This window comes from Chelonoidis abingdonii, chromosome 2, assembly GCF_003597395.2.
Source record: "Chelonoidis abingdonii isolate Lonesome George chromosome 2, CheloAbing_2.0, whole genome shotgun sequence".
NCBI lineage: Eukaryota > Metazoa > Chordata > Testudines > Testudinidae > Chelonoidis > Chelonoidis abingdonii.
Genome location: NC_133770.1, coordinates 203,382,315 through 203,401,448, shown reverse-complemented (window position 1 = coordinate 203,401,448; position 19,134 = coordinate 203,382,315).

Below are 19,134 nucleotides of genomic sequence, written 5' to 3'. Positions count from 1 at the left end.
TGGTCTTGATTGATTTAAAGAGATGGTGACAATGGTAATTGGCTATGTCCCTTCTAAACATGTCACAGAGGTGCATCCTGATGGATTCTGGTGTGCTCAAATGTCGGAGTTTCTTTGTCTTTGTTTATTTCTTTGTCCTGCTTCTTCACTGTAATGTGTGTAGACAGTTCCAAGCTTGACCAGCCTTAGAATTAACTGCACTCCACTGTAGCATAGCAGCATAAAGAAGGACTCGTGAAAGGACAGTAGACTTCACCAGGCAGATGTGACCCCAAGCCAGAGACACGTGTTAAGGACCAGAGGGTTAAAGCACATCTGCTTTGCTTGACCTTCCAGTTTACCATATCCTAGCTGCAATGAAGCAGACATTTACTTTTCTGGTTAATTTCTTCAAATTTAGTCTTATGATTTATCATTAGTGTATGTTATTAATATGTGAGGCTGCACTAAAAACATATTGCATTGTATTACTAAAATTAGTAATTCATTAGTAAAGCTGCAGACAGCAGAGGTATGTGTGCTATGACAGATAGGGGAACAGTAAACACATCACTTTCTCCAAAGCCAGATACATACTCAATCAAGTAAAGTTAGAATCCTATTTATTCAGCTGAGTAGCAGGAAGTCTCATTCTATTATGTCCTACTGCTCTTAAAATGCCCTGCAACATAAAGAGAAATAAATCTTGAAGGTACAACAGATTTGGCAGGCATTTAGAATTGTGACTGGGATAAAAATACTTCCTAATGGAGGTATTATTATTATTATTTTATTATTATTTTACTTTATTATTATTTATTTTATTTAGTCATGGGTAATCTTATTCTCACTTTGGCAAACTAAAAAGGCTGCATCTAATGTCTCAAATTTAGATCAAACAACTTAAAAAAGTCATATTAAATAGTAATCCTCCTATAAGTCTTGAGTCAGAATGGGCATGTCTAGTTGGTTGCAAATATCCCAGAATGATCTTTGTTCTGCCCTGGTAGAGGGCTCCAGCAGGAGCTCTAGGAAGCATTGTACCTTACTGAAGCACAACACCCTCTGGAACATCCTGGAGGTGCAGCTGTTGTATCTTCCATAAGCATGTTCAGCATGTACATTATAGTTTCTCCTGATTGCCAGCTCTGTGGAAAGGTCCATGGCCAGAGGGACTAGAGTCAGGCTCCGGTGCATCCCGTTCATAGGTGCTACCACCAGTAGCAGTTTTAGCCCTCTGGAACATTATTCTGAGTGCAAATACTCCTACTGACCTGAACTCCTGTCTGTTTGAGGGAATAAAGAGATGAGGGGAACTATGTACCCTCTCCCTTCCTTTTGCATGTAGCTTCTAGCACTATTTTACCCATAATGTTTGACTAACACCTGACACCCCTCGTCTTACCACTTTAAATTAAACTGCTGTTAAGCCAAGTACTGTAGTGAGAGCCTTCCAGGAGACTACTGTGGGGAAATTGAAAAGTTGTTCTCTTATATTGTTGTGGCGATATGTTAAATAAACAGTCCTACAGCACAAGACAATTTCTGTGCAATTTCTGTTACGATGCTTGGCACCAATTTCACTGAAATAAATTCAACACTGCTACTATTCTGGGAACACTTTATTCTTCTGACTTCAGCTATCGGAAGACTAGTGACCCCTACTAACATAAATAGACCTAATACTATGTCAGCGTTAACATGATAAATCCCTATTTTCATTTCCTTAAAACTATCTCAATGCTAGATGAGATTCTGAAACACATTTTAAAACAGAGAGGAAGTGGAGTAACTAGTCTGCTAATATTTCATATGCATGCTACAGGACCCAGGTTTTCAGTAGCAAAGAATACTAACCATAGAACTACTTGATTGGCCAACTCTAAATGAGTGGGAGTAAATGCTCCATTTTTTTAGGGATCCTTATACACATACAGTAACATTGATTGATTTGTTTGTTTGTTGTTGGCAATGCACATTATAGTTGATCAAAAAGTCGGAAAACAATGTATTGAGAAATGTTGATGTTTTTTCTCTTTCATAAGGTTCAAAGTGAAAAAAAGAAACGTTTTATGAAATTTGTTTTTAAATTTTCACATTTTGTAAATTTTGAGTCAGAGGTTTCACAACTCTTTCTCCTTCCCCCTCACCCCCACGCTTTCCAATAGGTTCATTCAGTCATGTCCCAGCTTCTTTTTTCTTTTCTTTTGCCACTCTGTAATGTTTGCAAAGCTGAGGATTTGGAAAAGATGAGAGGTAAAAAAAAGGAAAAAAAAGAGGAAAGTGTGGGAGGGGGAACCAGACACAATTCATTCTATTGTATCTTTTGGGGGTTGGAGAGAGAGGGGAAGAGTATGGCAGCACAGGAATTGGAAATTTTCAGTTTTGGTTGGAAAAAGATTTTGAAAAACAGAAAGCTTTTAGCAATTGTTTTTGCTTTCTTTAAAAAAGGCAATTTGTTTATTTATTTTAAATTAGCCAGCTGTAATGTGCCTGGTTTCCAAGAAGAATGAAATGGAAAATAAGTGCTCATTAGAGCTGCTTGGAAAATAGAATTTCTATTGTGTGGGAAATTAAACATTTCAAAATTTGTTTTCATTCCTTCTGAGTACAATGCTCATTAATGCTATTCTCCATTGGACTAGATTATCCCCTGTCAAATAGTAATGCATCGCAGGTTGAATGAGAAGATTGAAAACCAACTCTTGAGGTTTGCAACTGGCAATACAGACAAATGACTTTGCAGCGGCCTTGGCTTTGCTTCAACTACCCCTGCTTCCCTTTATGTCCCTTTTGCAGAGATGCACAGCAGCTTTGTAGAGCTAGTGCCACTGGAAATGCTAAGCATCAGCAAAAGGTGTAGGGAGAGGCACAAGGAGGGGCTATGATTGCATTCACCATTTGGTACTACGGAGCAGAGCTGAGAAGACCTGGTGAAAGAGCAAAACGCTGCCCAGATATGTAATTCTTCCTACATCTCCTGCAGTACCCTGCCCTAATAACCTTATCACTCTTAAGCTCAGAATTTTAAAGAAATCACTTATATTGATGTGTTATCCCCAAGGGAGGCTTCTTTTTAAAAAATTAAAGGGGGGAGGGGAAAGAAAAGTTAAACACACACACTAGGGGATGAATAATGTGAATGTTTAATTTTTGTTTAACTTCTTAACTGTTCATTAAATAAACTTATTTAATCCCCATAACTATATTATCTAGAATAAAATAATTGGTTTATTAACAGAGCATAGTAATATAAGAGAGTATTATTCTGCACTGACTGATAGCCTTATGGTTGAGTAGTAGTGAATACTGAAGCTAGCCCTAAAAATCACTGTTCCATTTTTATTTTCTAAGGTAATTAGTTCCTGCTTTTATTTATATAATATATAATATACATAAAGAGCAACAAAGAGCCCTGTGGCACCTTAAAGACTAACAGACGTATTGGAGCATAAGCTTTTGTCGGTGAATACCCACTTTGTCAGACGCATGTAAGGTGGTATTCACACACACAAGCTTATGCTCCAATACATCTGTTAGGGCTGGTCTACACTATGGGGGAAAATTGATTTTAGATACGCAACTTCAGCTACGTGCATAACGTAGCTGAAGTCAAATATCTAAAATCGATTTACTCACCCGTCCTCACCGCGCGGGATCGATGTCCGCGGCTCGCCATGTCGATTCCGGAACTCCGTTGGGGTTGGTGGAGTTCCAGAATCGATATAAGCGCGCTCAGGGATCGATATATCGCATCTAGATGAGACGTGATATATCGATCCCCGAGCAATCGATTTTAACCCGCCGATACGGCGGGTAGTCTAGACGTGGCCTTAGTCTTTAAGGTGCCACAGGACTCTTATGCTGCTTTTTACAGATACAGACTAACATGGGTCTGATACTATATATAAAGAATTACGAATATATTCCCAAGGTCCTCATTTTATTTTTTTATCTCAGTTTATGACTGGTTATCGGCACTGAGCTGCTTATCCTTACTTCCTAGCAAGGTATTTTGCTCTTTTAAATTGTTTAAATTTTAATTATATCATTTTATTAGAAATTCTGACTAGATTACTAGAACACCATTAATTATAAAGAAATAATGGTAACTTACATCCTAAAGGACCTTGACTCATCTCTGGTATGCAATGCATGGACTTAATTCATCAAAGGACTTCCTGATACTTGACACTTCCAATGATTATGGTTGTATTGTGACACCCTTACTCACACTGATTAGTAATTTATTCCATAAGTAACCACAATGAAATCTATGGGACCCCACAGGAAGTAAGAGGTACCTTTCAATGTGTGTAGGTGTATCACAATCTGACCCTATATTTATTTATGTTTGTCTCAAGGATCTCCACTTCTTCCCCTTTTTTTTTGATAGCTAAATTAAACTTGCTGCTAATATGTAAGCTTCTAGCAGTGCATGAGAGAACATACTCAAGTAATTCCAAGCAATTCCAAGAAAATGAAGTGCTTTGAGAATGGTATAGGTTACTACCTGGGTACAAGATTATGAGCACACAGAAGACTGCAGTATTCCTTCAAGTTCCATAGTCTAGCTGACTAGGTCCACTGTAGAAATTAACAAACTGAAAATATAGGCATAGTTACATCTTCTAATATAAAGTATTGAAATATGAGGATATGTTATTTACAAAAAAAATGTAGCTTGGCCATATTACATTTCTTTATCTCAATTTTTTTATATTTACTGTTTAGTTTTCTATAAATGATGCAGATTGGAAGGAATTACCAGAAAGACTAATAAAAATGTTAGGAATGCTATTAATCCTACTTGACTCTGTCATGTTGCTTGTGTCAGGCAGAAACATTGTTATATTAAATCACAGTCACTATTTTGTATGCAATTCCCTTTTATGCATAAGTCTAATATAAAAGGAAACAGTCTGACCACTGATAGCTGTTCTGTACTCTGTTTTACTTCCAGGCATCTATAGTACATGTCAGTCCATGAAATGGGGGTTTCAAGGATGCTTCAATGTGTGGCAAAGGGCACCTCAATATATCCTTGAATCACTGGCCAGTGTTTAAAAAGTGAAAGCATTAATAATACAAAATATTTGATGTGATTCATCTTAACATCTCCTTCAAAGCCATTATGGTGCATTGCCTCAATCTGTATGGAGCAGTGATGATGCTTGCTAATATGGGTATAAGGGTATATTGTCCTTTTGGTGTGCCTGGGCTACTCACATTAATGCTAATGGAAGTTATGCACATACTGTGACAAGTCTTTTTTCCCTTAGGAAGGGCATCATGACTTTAAGGAAGCTAAGCTCTGTTACTCCACCTAGTGGAACGAGGTCAGCCCCGATAAAGCAAATATTGTGACGTAGATATTGAACTGAGGTACAGGTTGGAATCAGTAGTGCTTGCATACATGCAGACTCCTCTTGCTACCTTGTGAGGGAAATAACAGTAGGAACCATAAGGAACAAGTAAGGCCTGCACAGTGAGGAATTTGCATGTATATCACATCGGTGCCGACTCCGTGGGTGTCCTGGGGCTGGAGCACCCACAGGGAAAAATTAGTGGGTGCTCTGCACCCACCAGCAGCCAAGCTCCCTGCCCCACCTCTCCTGCCTCACTTCCTCCTCCCCTGAGTGCGCCATGTTCCCACTCCTCCGCCTCCCAGTGGGGCCAGGGCGGGGATTTGGGGAAGGAGTCGAATAGGAGTTGGAGCAGGGACTTTGAGAAGGGTTGGCATGGGGGCAGGAGGGGGCGGAGTTGGGGCAGAGACTTTGGGGAAGGGGTTGGCATGGGGGGCAGGAGGGGGCGGGGAAGGAGTGGAGTCGGGGTGGGGGCAGAGTGAGGTTGAGCACCCATTGGCACCATTAGAAGTCGGCGCCTATGGTATATCCTACAGGACTTGACTCCAGATGTTTGTAAAGTACATTCAAGGAACCTGCATTTCCTCCAGCTGTGAGTATCTGAATTCATTTCAACAAGCACTTACCAAGTTTTTGAAAGTTGCATGCTGCTTCAGGAAAATGAAACCTTTTGCCCCAGGATCCTCTCCGTTTCTTTAATTCCACTATATGTTAAAGACCATCACAACTTAATGTAAAATAAAAGCTCTGTTATCTGGCATGCTGGGGGAATGAGGGGTGATGATTAATCAAATATTCTGGTTAATTAATTGATACTCACACCTTCTTGTCAACTGCTGGGAAGTTGGGAATCCGCCATGATTGAATTGGCCTCATTCGCATGACAAAAAGCAATTTTCCCTCTGTTGTGTTGTGGAAAATTGACCACATGGTTGATTTTGGATCGGACAGCCTGAGGCTCCTTTATTTAATACGAGCATATATGCAAGGAGAGTCAGCATGGCCCCATGCAAAGTGGCAAGCTGCTCTGCCCTCCTTAAATTTTAGCTAGCTTATAAAAATTAAAACCACAGACAAATTATACATACTTCCCTATTAATTACCTTATTTGGAATACATTACAAAATTAATATAGGACAAAAGCAAAAACAAGCGTCTTGCCCACTAGCCCTCCCCCCACCCCCCGTTACTCACTGTCTGTTCTTTTGTGTTCAGCGACCTTTCTAACAGAACTATTGTGGTTATATATTTCATAAGCCTGACCATTGCAAATGATGCTACTTGGGGACTTTATCACTCTGCCCCCTCATGCCCTTTGTACACACAAAGCCATTGTTCCATTTTGGGAACTTTCCACTGTGACTCCTTTTACCCTTTGACACACAGAAGCAACTTTCCATCACTCTTTCATCACTCTGTCCCCATCCTCTCTGCCCCTTATACACAGAGACAAGCTGAACCAAAGTTCAACACAGCCTAGAAACGAGCTTATCCAAAGTTTAGGCCTAAAAGTCTGACCAAAGTTGTAAGCCCACCACATTTTCCCTCACAGTTGATATTCATCCCTTCTTGTCAACTGTTGAGAATGGGCCACATTCACCCTAATTGAATTGGCCTTGTTAGACTGACCCCCCAACTTGGTAAGGCAACTTTCATCTTTTCATGTGCTGTATATTTATACCTGCCTATTTTTTTTCACTCCATGTATCTGATGAAGTGGGTTATACCCCATGAAATCTTTTGCCCAAATAAATGTGTTAGTCTCTAAGGTGCCACAAGGTCTCCTCATTGTTTTTAGTTAATTAAGAGTTACACTTACCAATGGAATACCAATTTTCAAAGAATTAGAATACAATAAAATGAATGAAGTATAAAATAGTATACAGATACTCACCAATCCAGTACTCACCGATCCAGTACTGCACTGCAGAGTGGTTGGTTTCTTGAAGCACTTAGGTGTATATAGGTAAAGTTTTCTATACAGTGACACTACATATCATTATGGGCAGCGCATGACATACACCCAAGTCACTAAATCTACACTTAACACTAAAACTATACCGAACATAATTTAATCTCTCTCTGATGATTCAGAAGGCACTTCTGGATCTTGCAGTGCCTCAGGATCATCATTAGCAACATCAATTATTATTGTAGATCTAAAAGGTGTGAGAGATTGGGCTGAATCTGTAATGACCCTATGACACACTCTGGAAGCTTATTTTTTTTAATAAATCCTTGATGTCAGCTTGCTTACTTGTCTTCTGCCTCTTTTGCATAAAAGTAGAATGCAGAATGTGCAATTGCATAACCTCCTGGGCAGTACAGTAGTCCCAGTTACTAGACTGAAGATTTGTATTGGGAGATAGCAGAAATGCTTGTTAATAGAATTTTCCAGTTAGTAAAGTGCCAGACAACACAGCTTTTACTGTATATCCCTTTGGCATTGCCACACCATACCCTACCCATGGTTAATCAATCACACACCCTTCCACTCTGATAACCTTTTGTGGAGTTTCATAATATGAGAATTCCTCACTTTTCGCTCATGCTTTGATCTAGTGTTTTCATGGAATAGTTAACAACATTTAGAATTTAAGACATCTGAGTCAACACTCATTGAAATAAATGGAACATGTTGTATCTCAGGGCTATTGTTTTAAACACTCTGCAAACTCAGGCAGATGTCAGCACAATGGTCATTCTTGCTTCATGTTTTACAAGATTTTTTTTTATAAACATCTGAGGTGGAAGTCAAACTCAAACAGCTTGATGGGACCAAATCATGGAATGTGGATAATCTCCATCCAGGAATATTAAAGGAAGTGACACATGAAATTGCAAATCCAATAGCAAAGATTTTTACTGAATCCATAAATGTAGGGGTCCTGCCCTATGACTGGAGAACTGCTAACATAATACTGTCTGAGACCAATGCAGGTTTGAGTAAGGATTTGATTGAGAGAGGAAAATCAAAACGAAAACAGATTGCAATTCAAAACCAAGTGGTTATTTATTAATGGGGAATGAGTTGCAACTTGGGCTGGGGAGGAGCACTTTTACCAACTAACAATACTATCAGAACAAGAATATACACACAACTTGAAACAGTCTAGTTACATCCAACAACATGAAACCAAGCAGTCTATAATCAACTGCTCACTAAAAACCAGGGCAAATACACAAACCAAGTAAACTGTACACGCATTAATTGAATACTATAAAAATATACCAACTAACCACAATAGCAATTAATACAACAATTTGACTCCCATATACTATATACACAACTTGGTACCAAGTAAGGGAACGTAAAAAGGGGAGAAGTTAAACAGAGTATTTACAGAAATTAAAATGCACATGCCACACTCCAGGCACAGCTGATCAGCAGTACAGACACCGAGGACATGGCAAATTGGGGAGGGGAAGTAATCCAAAGAAAAAATGACATGATACGAGCTGGCTAAATCCGGAGGAGACCCTGGCTGGAAGGGTGATCAGGCCTTCCAGCTAACATGCGGATACTCCTGCAGATTTTGGCACAAGATGCAGTTTTATTTGGACACTCTTACTCATGTCAGCATCTGATTGGTCCCTAGCTCTTTCACCAACCAGGTTCCGAGCTGGTGCCCTCTACGTCAATGGGAGCTGCACCCAGCACACTATTCTTGCACACAGCCCTATGCTTTTGCACACAGCACCAACTTGACCTTTTGACCGACAGAAGGTTCGAGAACAGGCACACTGGTATTTTTGCACACGGCACTAGCCTGACCCTTACGTGACCAGGGAAAAGAGCCGGAATAGGCACACGGCGCTACAGTGTTGCACACGGTACCAATGTGACCTTTTGACTGACAATTGGCCAAACAGACGCCATGTTTGAGCATAGGCTTTAGGGCTGCAACAAATACTATTTCTAAGAAGTGGGGGGGAAGTGATCTGGGAGACCACAGGCCTGTCAGTTTGACCTCAATTGTATGCAAGGTTTTTGGAACAAATATTGAAAGAGAAAGAAAATAAGGACATAGAAGTAAATGGTAATTGGGATAAAATAGAACATAGTTTTACAAAAGGTACATGGTGCCATCTGTTTCTTTGATTTTTTTAGACAAAGGAAATGCAGTATATCTGACCTGTCTGGATTTCAGTAAGGCATTTGATACATTTCCATGTGGCAAACTTTAGTTAAATTGGAGAAAATAAAGATTAATATGAGAATTGAAAGATGAATAAGGAACTGGTTAAAGGGAGACTAAAATGGGTCATACTGAAAAATGAACCATCAGGCTGGACCAATCTTATTTAACATTTTCATTAATGACCTTGGCACAAGATGTGGAAGTGTGCTAATAAAATTGGTGGGTGACACAAAGTTGGGTGGTACTGACAAGTGGAGGAGGACCAGAATATCCTACAAGAAGATCTGGATGCTTGAAAACTGGAGTAATAGAAATGGGATGGAATGTAATAGTGCAGGGGTCAGCAACCTTTCGGAAGTGGTGCGCCGAGTTTTCATTTAGTCACTCTAATTTAAGGTTCCGCATGCCAGTAATACATTGTAACGTTCTTAGAAGGTCTCTTTCTATAGGTCTCTAATGTATAACTAAACTATTGTTGTATGTAAAGTAAATAAGGGTTTTAAAATGATTAAGAACCTTCATTTAAAATTAAATTAAAATGCAGAGCCCCCGAGACCAGTGGCCAGGACCCAAGCAGTATGAGTGCCATTGAAAATCAGCTCACGTCCCACCTTCCACACCCGTGCCATAGGTTGCCTATCCCTGTAATAGTGCAACATGCAAGGTTGTGTACTTACGGACAAACGCAAGAATTTTTGCTATAAGCTGGGGGCTTAGTAGGAAGTAGGAGGAGAAAGACCTGGGTATATTGGTTGATCACAGAATGCCTATGAGCTGCCAATGTGATCTGGCCATGCACAAGTCTAACGTAATTCTATGATGCCTCAGATTAGGTATTTCCAATAGAGATAAGGAAGAGTTAGTAACATTATACAAGGTTCTAGTGAGACCTTATCCGGAATATAGTGTCCAATTCTGGTTTCCCATGTTTAAGAGGGGGAGGCCAGACTAGATTATCATGATGGTCCCTTCTGGCCTTAAAGTCTATGAGGCTACAACATGACTTTCATTAACCAAAAAAAAAAAAAAAGTGGAGACTTTGGAGAACAATTTGTGGGTATGTATGGACAAAGTTCTAGCTAGTCCTATATGCCTCCCCACTAGGGTATGCCCCACACTTTGCGAAATACTGGTTTAAACCCAGCATTTTCATTACTGGGTACAATCAACTCAATGATGTTCAATCACCTTCTGACTCACGGGTACCATGGGGTAAGAGGAGAATACTATTCCACAATGTGGAATTTATGTTAAAAGCTTTACACAGAAATGATTGCAGGCCTTTATCATCTGTTTCTCTCTGCCATATGCTTTGTGAACCCTCCAAGATGTATTTAAGAAAGCAATATTAGTTGATGCGGCTTGAAAGAAAAGGCAGAATATTGTTACAAAATTTCCCCCGTTTTGAATCTTCTTAATTATATTAATGATGCCCACATGGTAAAGTGATGCACATCTTTAAAATTAATGTAATAATAACTATGTTAAATTAGTCACAGTGAATTTTTTTTTGTGGAGCCATAAAGGCATATTTCTGACAGAGACCCTAGTATTTAATAATAGTGGTAACAGGTATGGGCCTTAAATGAGAAGGGACAAATATTTTATAGCTATCTCTAATTAGTTTTTGCTGGGAATACAAAAGATGGGAGCTACGCCCTTTTCAGGCCCCTAGCATGAATGCATTTTTCCTATGACCTTAAGAATTATTCCAGGAAAGTGAAAATTAATACAAGTACACACAGACACCTTTCCCACTGCCCTACTAAAACAACGCACACAAGTTCTGTTCTTTAGTTATGTCTTTGTTAATAAATCCAAGTCCTTCCTGGGTTTGGATTTATTAACAAAGAGCAGTTCAGATCTTCTCCACAGACTTGGTTGTTCTTACAATTCCTCCCTTAGGACGATGTTTAGTCCTCATCGTAGAGCCTCTCTAGAAAGTAACTTCCTCCCTCATATCCAGGACGTGTAATGAGTTACCCGCCTCAGTAACTTATCAGAACCCACCTAATGTTTTCCCAGTACCACCAATACCTGCTAAAAGTATAGTGTACTTCAGAGGACCACTTGCAGTCTGTTGAAGCCACTTTAAAATAAAACAAAAATGATAGAACTTTCTGCAGTGAATAGATTCCATTTATTTTTTAATCTTTAATATGAACTAATAAGCAATTGGGTAAATATGGGCTTTGTGTGATAATTGTAGTCTTTCTAATTGAGATATTTTGTATAATCTTTTTCATCTGTTTCTACTAATTTTTAAGTTCAGAATAATTTGCTCATTGGAGTTAACTCTTGGCAATTTTAGGACCTAGACAATAGATTTTGTCCACATGTAAAGATTTGATCCTTCTGCAAAGCACACCTCTAATGGTGAATTTTGTAGAATTTCAATCACATTAGTAATAGGAAAAAACTGAGTTACATGGTAACTCTATATAATATTTTACTGTGATTGTTATTTTATAATGCATTCTAAACTGGAATAATTCTGAAATATCAATGAATTGAAAGCAAGTTTTAAAATGCAGCCACAAAAAATAAAAATGAAGCTGGGTCAGCTGTCAAAAGTTTTCATCCCAGGTGACAGCAATATAATTGCTTATTCTTTAGATGACAGCACAAAGATTATAGTGGGTGGTTTGGTTTGCAAACCACAGCTGCAGTCTCATTAATTGGGTTTGTACACTTTAGAACACATAAGAAACTCCTTCATGAGTGGGGACAGGATAGAGCTACTGAAGAAGACTGTTTCTTTGCTATAGGCATAAGTGGACAGGTCTAGCAGAAATGGATCTTCTCCATACCAACTGTTTTCAGGTGTCATCAACAATCCTGACCTGTTACACATTCCATTGCAATGGACTCAGTGTCACAACACGACATCCCAGTGACAAATCTGCAGCCTGCTTTCTGGGAATCCATTTCTTGAATATAATTGGCAGCACTTGTGCTGAAACTGGGGGAGTTACGTGGCCATACCCCCCACTTTTAAAAGTAGGAAGGACATGCCCCAACCCACTTTTTAACAAAAGAAACATAAGCACAGAATTCATATCCCCCGCAGATTTTTTCCCCCTGGCAGATTAATAGAGTCTGCTGGGGAAGTGCTGCAATTATACCTTTCTCCCATCAGAGGCTGCCGTTGCACTAGAGGAGAGGGCATCTGGCTCACTGCCAGAGCAGCCAGACATGGAGAGGGAGGGGGGCACTTTGGCTTTGCTCCCTCCCCCCCCCAACCACTTCCTCAAAAGTTCTGACGCCCTTGATTGGCAGGAGAGGACTGGACACATAGGAAAGTGGCTGACCACGGGAGATGTGTTCTGTATGTCTGTTACAGCTATCCCCCTATTCCATTTTGTTTCTTACAGCTGTCCCCATACTCCATTTTGTTTTTGTTCTCCTCCTGTGGCTGCCCCTCCCTGGCTGTTAAGTTGTTTACCAGGGCCACTGCCCTTCTCAAAGGGAGGGCCACTTGTGCTGTGTGCTAAGTGAGACCACTGCCCTGTTCAAAGGGTTAGTCCTGTTATCACCTTGTTAAACCTGCCAAGCTTTTAACAAAAGAAACATAAGCACAGTAATTCATGATCTCCCCGCAGATTTTTCCCCCCTGCAGATTAATAGAGTCTGCTGGGGAAGTGCTGCAATTATAACTTTCTCCCATCGAGGCTGCCGTGCCTAGGAGAGAGGGCATCTGCTCACTGCAGAGGCAGCCAGACATGGAGAGGAGGGGGGCACTTTGGCTTTGCTCCCTCCCCCCCCCAAACCACTTCCTCAAAAGTTATGACGCCCTTGATGGCAGGAGGACTGGAACACATAGAAAGTGGCTGACGCACTGGGAGAAGTGTTCTGTAGTCTGTTACAGCTATCCCCCAATCATTTTTTGTTGCGTACAGCTGTACCCCATACTCCATTTTGTTTTTGTTCTCCTCCTGTGGCTGCCCTCCTGCGTTAAGTTGTTTACTCAGGGCCACTGCCCTCTCAAAGGAGGCCACCCTAAAGTTGTTTACCAAGAGCATTGCCCCTCAAAGGGATGGCCACTTGGCTGGCGTGCATAAGTGACCACTTCCCTGTCAAAGGGTTAGTCCTGTTATCACCCTTGTTAACCTGGGCTTGGTGTAGGGGTAAGGCAATGTCAGAGCGCAAGACCTATTGTGTTTTTAAGATCTTGGGCATGAATCCATAGGCCTAGTACTTTGAGTCACCCTACTGGCACAGGACTACTGCCGCAGACATGTCCTCTGTGTCAACCTACAGTTGTCCCTGCCCCTCCCTCCCCTGTGACCGAGGACCTATACAGAAGTCCTGGGGGGGCGGGGAAACGCCTGAGTTTGCCTTAAAACAGACATTTTTAAAACTAAGATCAGAAAGGTTCCTGCATTGTGCCTGTCTGATCAGCCAGGGTCTGGGGGTCCTTGCCCATCTCTCGTTTTATTTTTGAGCGTACCCCATTTTTGAACCCCCCGCCCCCCACAAAGAATGATTGCTGCCTGAGAGATCTCCTGATTATTGGAACCCGTTACTAGCCTTCCTGATGTCTTCTTTGCTGCTTTGCCTGTGCTGGCTTCCTTGGGCTGGTAAGAATCCCTTGTGAAACTCTCCTAATACTTTATTTTATTATTTTAGCTGTCTGGAACCGACCGTCTCCCAGCACACGACTCAGCTAAACCTGGTCTGTGTCTTAAACCTCTCCTAAACTCTGCAAGCATTTGCTTGCTAAAAATAAGTTTGTGCCGTGCTAAGCCTGGCTCCTGTGGGCTTGCTCGGGCTCTCTGCCTTGCAGCTGTGTCCACTACTGCAGCACACCAGCCTGGGCTGCAATACCCCACCCTCTGTAACTTCCCCATAGCATAAGGTCACCATAGGTTTTGTTTCTTAATTAAATAAGTCATAGTTGTTAAGATTAAGAGCTTGTAAGTTCACCTGCCCTGTTATAGTTGCTGCTTTGTTGCTCCGTAAGTTGCTTATTATAGTTTTGCTTAGAATTGTGATATTTGTTGTTTTGCCAGTCATGGTTAAGATAGATAAAGGTTTTGCACTTGAATCGTCTTCCACTGCCCGATCTCCCTCTGTATATACTTTGCACTGTTTTCCCCCCGCTCCAATCCCCCCACCCGGTGCTCTCCGTGTCTTTCCCTGTTACAACTCTTTTGCTGATTTTTTTCCCTTGCATCTGCACCCTCTCCTGTTACAACTCCTGCTGCCCTCCCCGGCGTCTGCATCAGCCTCCGAACTTCCCAAACCCCTTGCTGTTTCCTCCCCTGTATAAACTGTCTGTTTCCCCCGCTCATATCTCCCCCTCTGGGTGTGCTTAAAACCTCTCTCTAGCCCGTTGTCCTTTACCTCCGCAGGCTCCAGGCCTCTCGCTGCTGCAGTCACCTCCTCTCATCAGTTTGCCAACTATCATTTACTCTAATCAATTTCACTCGCCCCCCCCCTCCGTTCCTTGACCCACCATTAGGTACAACCTTGTTAAATCACAGCCTCAACAAATCAATATCCCCCATTGGCTGCCTCCACTTCTGATATACTTTTGTATCTGATTAATATCATGGTTTACATGTAATATAAGGCCACCAACAACTCAATACATCCTATCTAAGATTGTTAACACAGTTTTGTAATATAGAAGCTACCATTTTATTTTGCATTTCTTTTTGGTACGTTTTCCATTTCACACTGTATCTAGAATTGTTCCTATATAAAGTTGAGTTGCTTATTGACTGTACTGTATCCCATTGTGCTGAACCCCACTTGCTGTACCTCATTGTTAGAACTCCCTACACTGTTCAATAAGAAACCACCCCCCATCATTGTCTATTGTAAACACCCTATACACCCCATCCCTTTGTATATTATTGTTAAACTCCCACCACTTCCTTTTTCCTTTAATTAAGAAATTAATTGGCATCCCACCTGTGTGGTAATTGCTCCCCAAGATCCCATATACCTGCCGGCAGGGACACTGTAAAATCATTTCTGGATTATAAGAAGGAGATCCAAATTACCTTAACTCAGACATAGCAGTGTCATTTCTAGGAGGGTACATGTCCTCTCTTCCCATATATGCACCACTTGTGGTGATGGTTTTGTGATATAGATGCCTGTTCACTGGCTGATGGACAGACACCATTACTTAATTTAATGTTGGCCAACAGATTATAGTAATTTGGTGATTTCTAATTTTTCATGGATTTGAATCTGCAATCTGGAAATGAAAAAAAACATATTTGGAAATTGAATTCTATAGAACACAAGTCTGAAATTACTAAAAAACAGCAAATTTTTATAACTGCAATGTCAATCCATTATCTACACTGAAATCAGAACATAATGGAAATAAGACAAAAAAATGCAATTAAGCAATTTAAGTCAAACATTGCTAATAGAGGTCTCTCCCATTTCCTATTCCAAAAAAAAAAAAAAAGTCATTCTGTGGGGATGCTTCTTTCCACAATGCTCTACAATCAGTGGGTAGCTGTTGTTATAGTCCAGTTGTTAAAATGCACTCTCGGTGTGCCTCCATTGAATTCAGTATAGTTATACATCAGACGTAAATTTGGAACATTGTGTCTATGGAGTAATTACCTGTGTTACAATCAAAAATACAGACTGTACATTTGTGCTGACATGTAACAATGTATTGATCATTAGAAAAGAATTCACTTAAGACTCATCCAAATTTTGCTATATCTCTGGATGTTGATCAACTCCATATATAAAGCATAAAAACAAATTTTGTTTAGGATTCTCACAGCTGAAGCATGCAATAATGCATGAGGGATTTAGATGTAAGTTATGTGTATCGAACTATGTGGGTAGAAACAAACAAAACCAAAACAATGTGAAGTGTATCTCAAAGAGATCATCTCCAAATAGAAGCGATTTCGGATGGCTCACATGATTTGACCAGTGCTCATGAAAGAGAGGAACTAGAGTATCACCGTCCCACAAACTTTTTAACACAGGTCTACATGAGAAATGCGTATTTCAAGAATATATATTTCAAAATAATATCCATCATGTCATCCATCATAAGTATCTTCTCTTTCTAGATCACTTGAGTATCTGGTCACTTATCTTTTGGGATCATTGGATATCTGGGCCAGCGAAAAAGATTTTAACATGAAGGCACTTTAATGTTCCTGGCTAAAGAAATTTTCAAATTATGGAGCAAGTGTAAAATTTAAGTGAAATACAGCATATTATAGCTAGTAGGTATATTCCCTAGCTTTATGCAGAAATAGAACCATGAATCTTGAACATCCAGGAGTCCTGAGATACGCTAAGATGAGTGTTGCTTGTTCTTTGATTTTATGGCCTTGGTTCATGTTATACCATAATCTGACAATATTATCTTACTACTTTCTTGTTGATATTCACCTGGAGATGGGGGACTCAGGTTGGGGGGATACTGGCTTCATATGCCATGATAAATCAAAACAAATTAGGAATTAAAACCATTAGACCCTGGCTCTGGTATGTGATGCCTCCACTCTAAAGCTGGCTGAGCTGTGCTTACCCCAGGAGCCTGGGTTAGGAGTGGGAAGAAGTATGTGGAAGGTGGTTCTAAGGCACTCCTGAAATTCTAAGGCTGATTGGGGGTGCAGATTTTTCCACAGGCATAACTTGGAGCAGCTGCAAGTTACACTGGTAGAAACAGTGTCATCCTGCTGACTGGGGATTACTGGCCATGCTTCCTACACCTAATGAGAAGGGATAGTGTAGCATAAGATCTAGAAATAAAATGGATTTTTTTTTCATGTAACCAGAATGGATTAATGTAATGCTGCCTGACCATGCTAGAGAATCAAAACCATAAATATACATTTTTTCTGTGGTAATTCCTGTAAGAATTGATTTTTCCCATAGACTGTGGGTAGTCTGATTTAGTCTTGTCCCTGCCTGCAGGTATATGGGATCTTGGGGAGCAATTACCACACAGATGGAGTGCCAATTAATTTCTTTATTAAAGGAAAAAGGAAGTGGTGGGAATTTAACAATGAAATATGATCTCGTTCTGGCCACGAGGAGAGAGAAACTCTCCCACCTCCGTGTCTGAACCTCATGGCTGAATCCCAGACCAAAGTGCAGTCATTATGCAGGAACCTTTTCTGGTGTTTTGCCGTTATCGAAAACGTTCCCAAAATGTCTGTTTTTTACAAGATGGCAACTCAGCAGTTTTCCTGCCAGTTAATCTGATTAGGCTCCCTCTGTCACAGGAGAGGGCACAGGAAAAACTGCAGCGTGAGCACGCAGACATGTTCATGGGAGAGAGTCCCAGTGTGAGTTCCCCTACACTTCTTTTAGCCTGGTTGCTCAAAGCACTATGCGAGCCTATGACTTTCTATGCCCTAAGATCTTTTTGTTCTTTATAGAAACACAATAGTCTTGCAGCCTCTGGACCACTGCCTACCCTACACCAAGCCCAGGTTTAACCAAGGTGATAAACAGGACACCCTTTGAACAGGGAGTGATTCGCCACTAGCAACGCAGCACAAGTGGCCATCCTAACAGGAGGGGGGAGGGGAGCGATGATTAGTCGGCAACTGATGAGAGAGAGTGCGGTGGCTGGAAGCAGCGAGAGACTTTGAAGCCCTGCAAGGTAAGGACAACGGCTAGAGACGTGAGGTTGGGGGGGCAGCAGGGTAAGAGAATGGCTAGAGAGAGGTAAAGCAACAACAGAAACCAACACAAGGAAAAACAGACCACAAAGGTTTTTGGGAAGTTTCACAAGGGAGAACAGCGCAAGGGGTTTGAGAGAGTGCAGATGCGGGGTGAAAAAAGCAGCAAGAGGTTGTAACAGGGAGACACGGAGAAGCACACACGGAGGGGAGATTGGAGCGGGGGAAAAACAGACACGGAAAAGTTTTATACAGAGGGAGAGCAGTTAGGAAGAACGATTTTACACCAATTCAGCAAAAACCTTTATCTATCTAAGCACACGTAACCACAACTAAGCAAAACAACAAATATCACAATTCTAAGCAAAACTATAACAAGCAACTATAGGATCAAACAAAAACAGCAAACTATAACAAGGCAGGTGAAACTTACAAGCTCTATAATCTTAACAAACATATACTTATTAAACTAAAAAACAAAACCTATGGTGCACTTATGTTATGGGGAAGTACAGAGGGCAGAGTGGTATGTGCCCAGGGATCCAGCTTCCAAGGAAGCCAAGGGATGGTGGCTGCAGCAGTGGATAGAGCTGCAAGCAGAGAGCCCCGAGGCAAAGCCCACAGGAGCAGAGCTTAGCAGCGGCACAAACTTATTTTTAGCAGCAAAGTGCCGCGGAGTTTAGGAGAGGTTTTAAGACACAGACCAAGGTTAGCTTGAGTCTGTGTGCTGGGGAGACAGAGCCAGCAGCTAAAATAATAAAATAAAAGTATAGAGAGTTTCACAGAGGGATTCTTACCAGCCCCCCAAAGGAAGCAGCGAAGGCAGAAGCAGCAAGAACATCAGAAAGCTAGGTACGGTCTCAATAATCAGGAGATCTCTCAGGCAGCAATCGTTCTCTCTTGGGGGGGGTTCAAAAAACGGGGGTACGCTCAAAAATAAAACGGAGAGCGGAGAAAGGCCCCCCCAGAACCCCTGGCTGATCAGACCAGGCAGCAATGCAGGAACCTTTCTGATGTTAG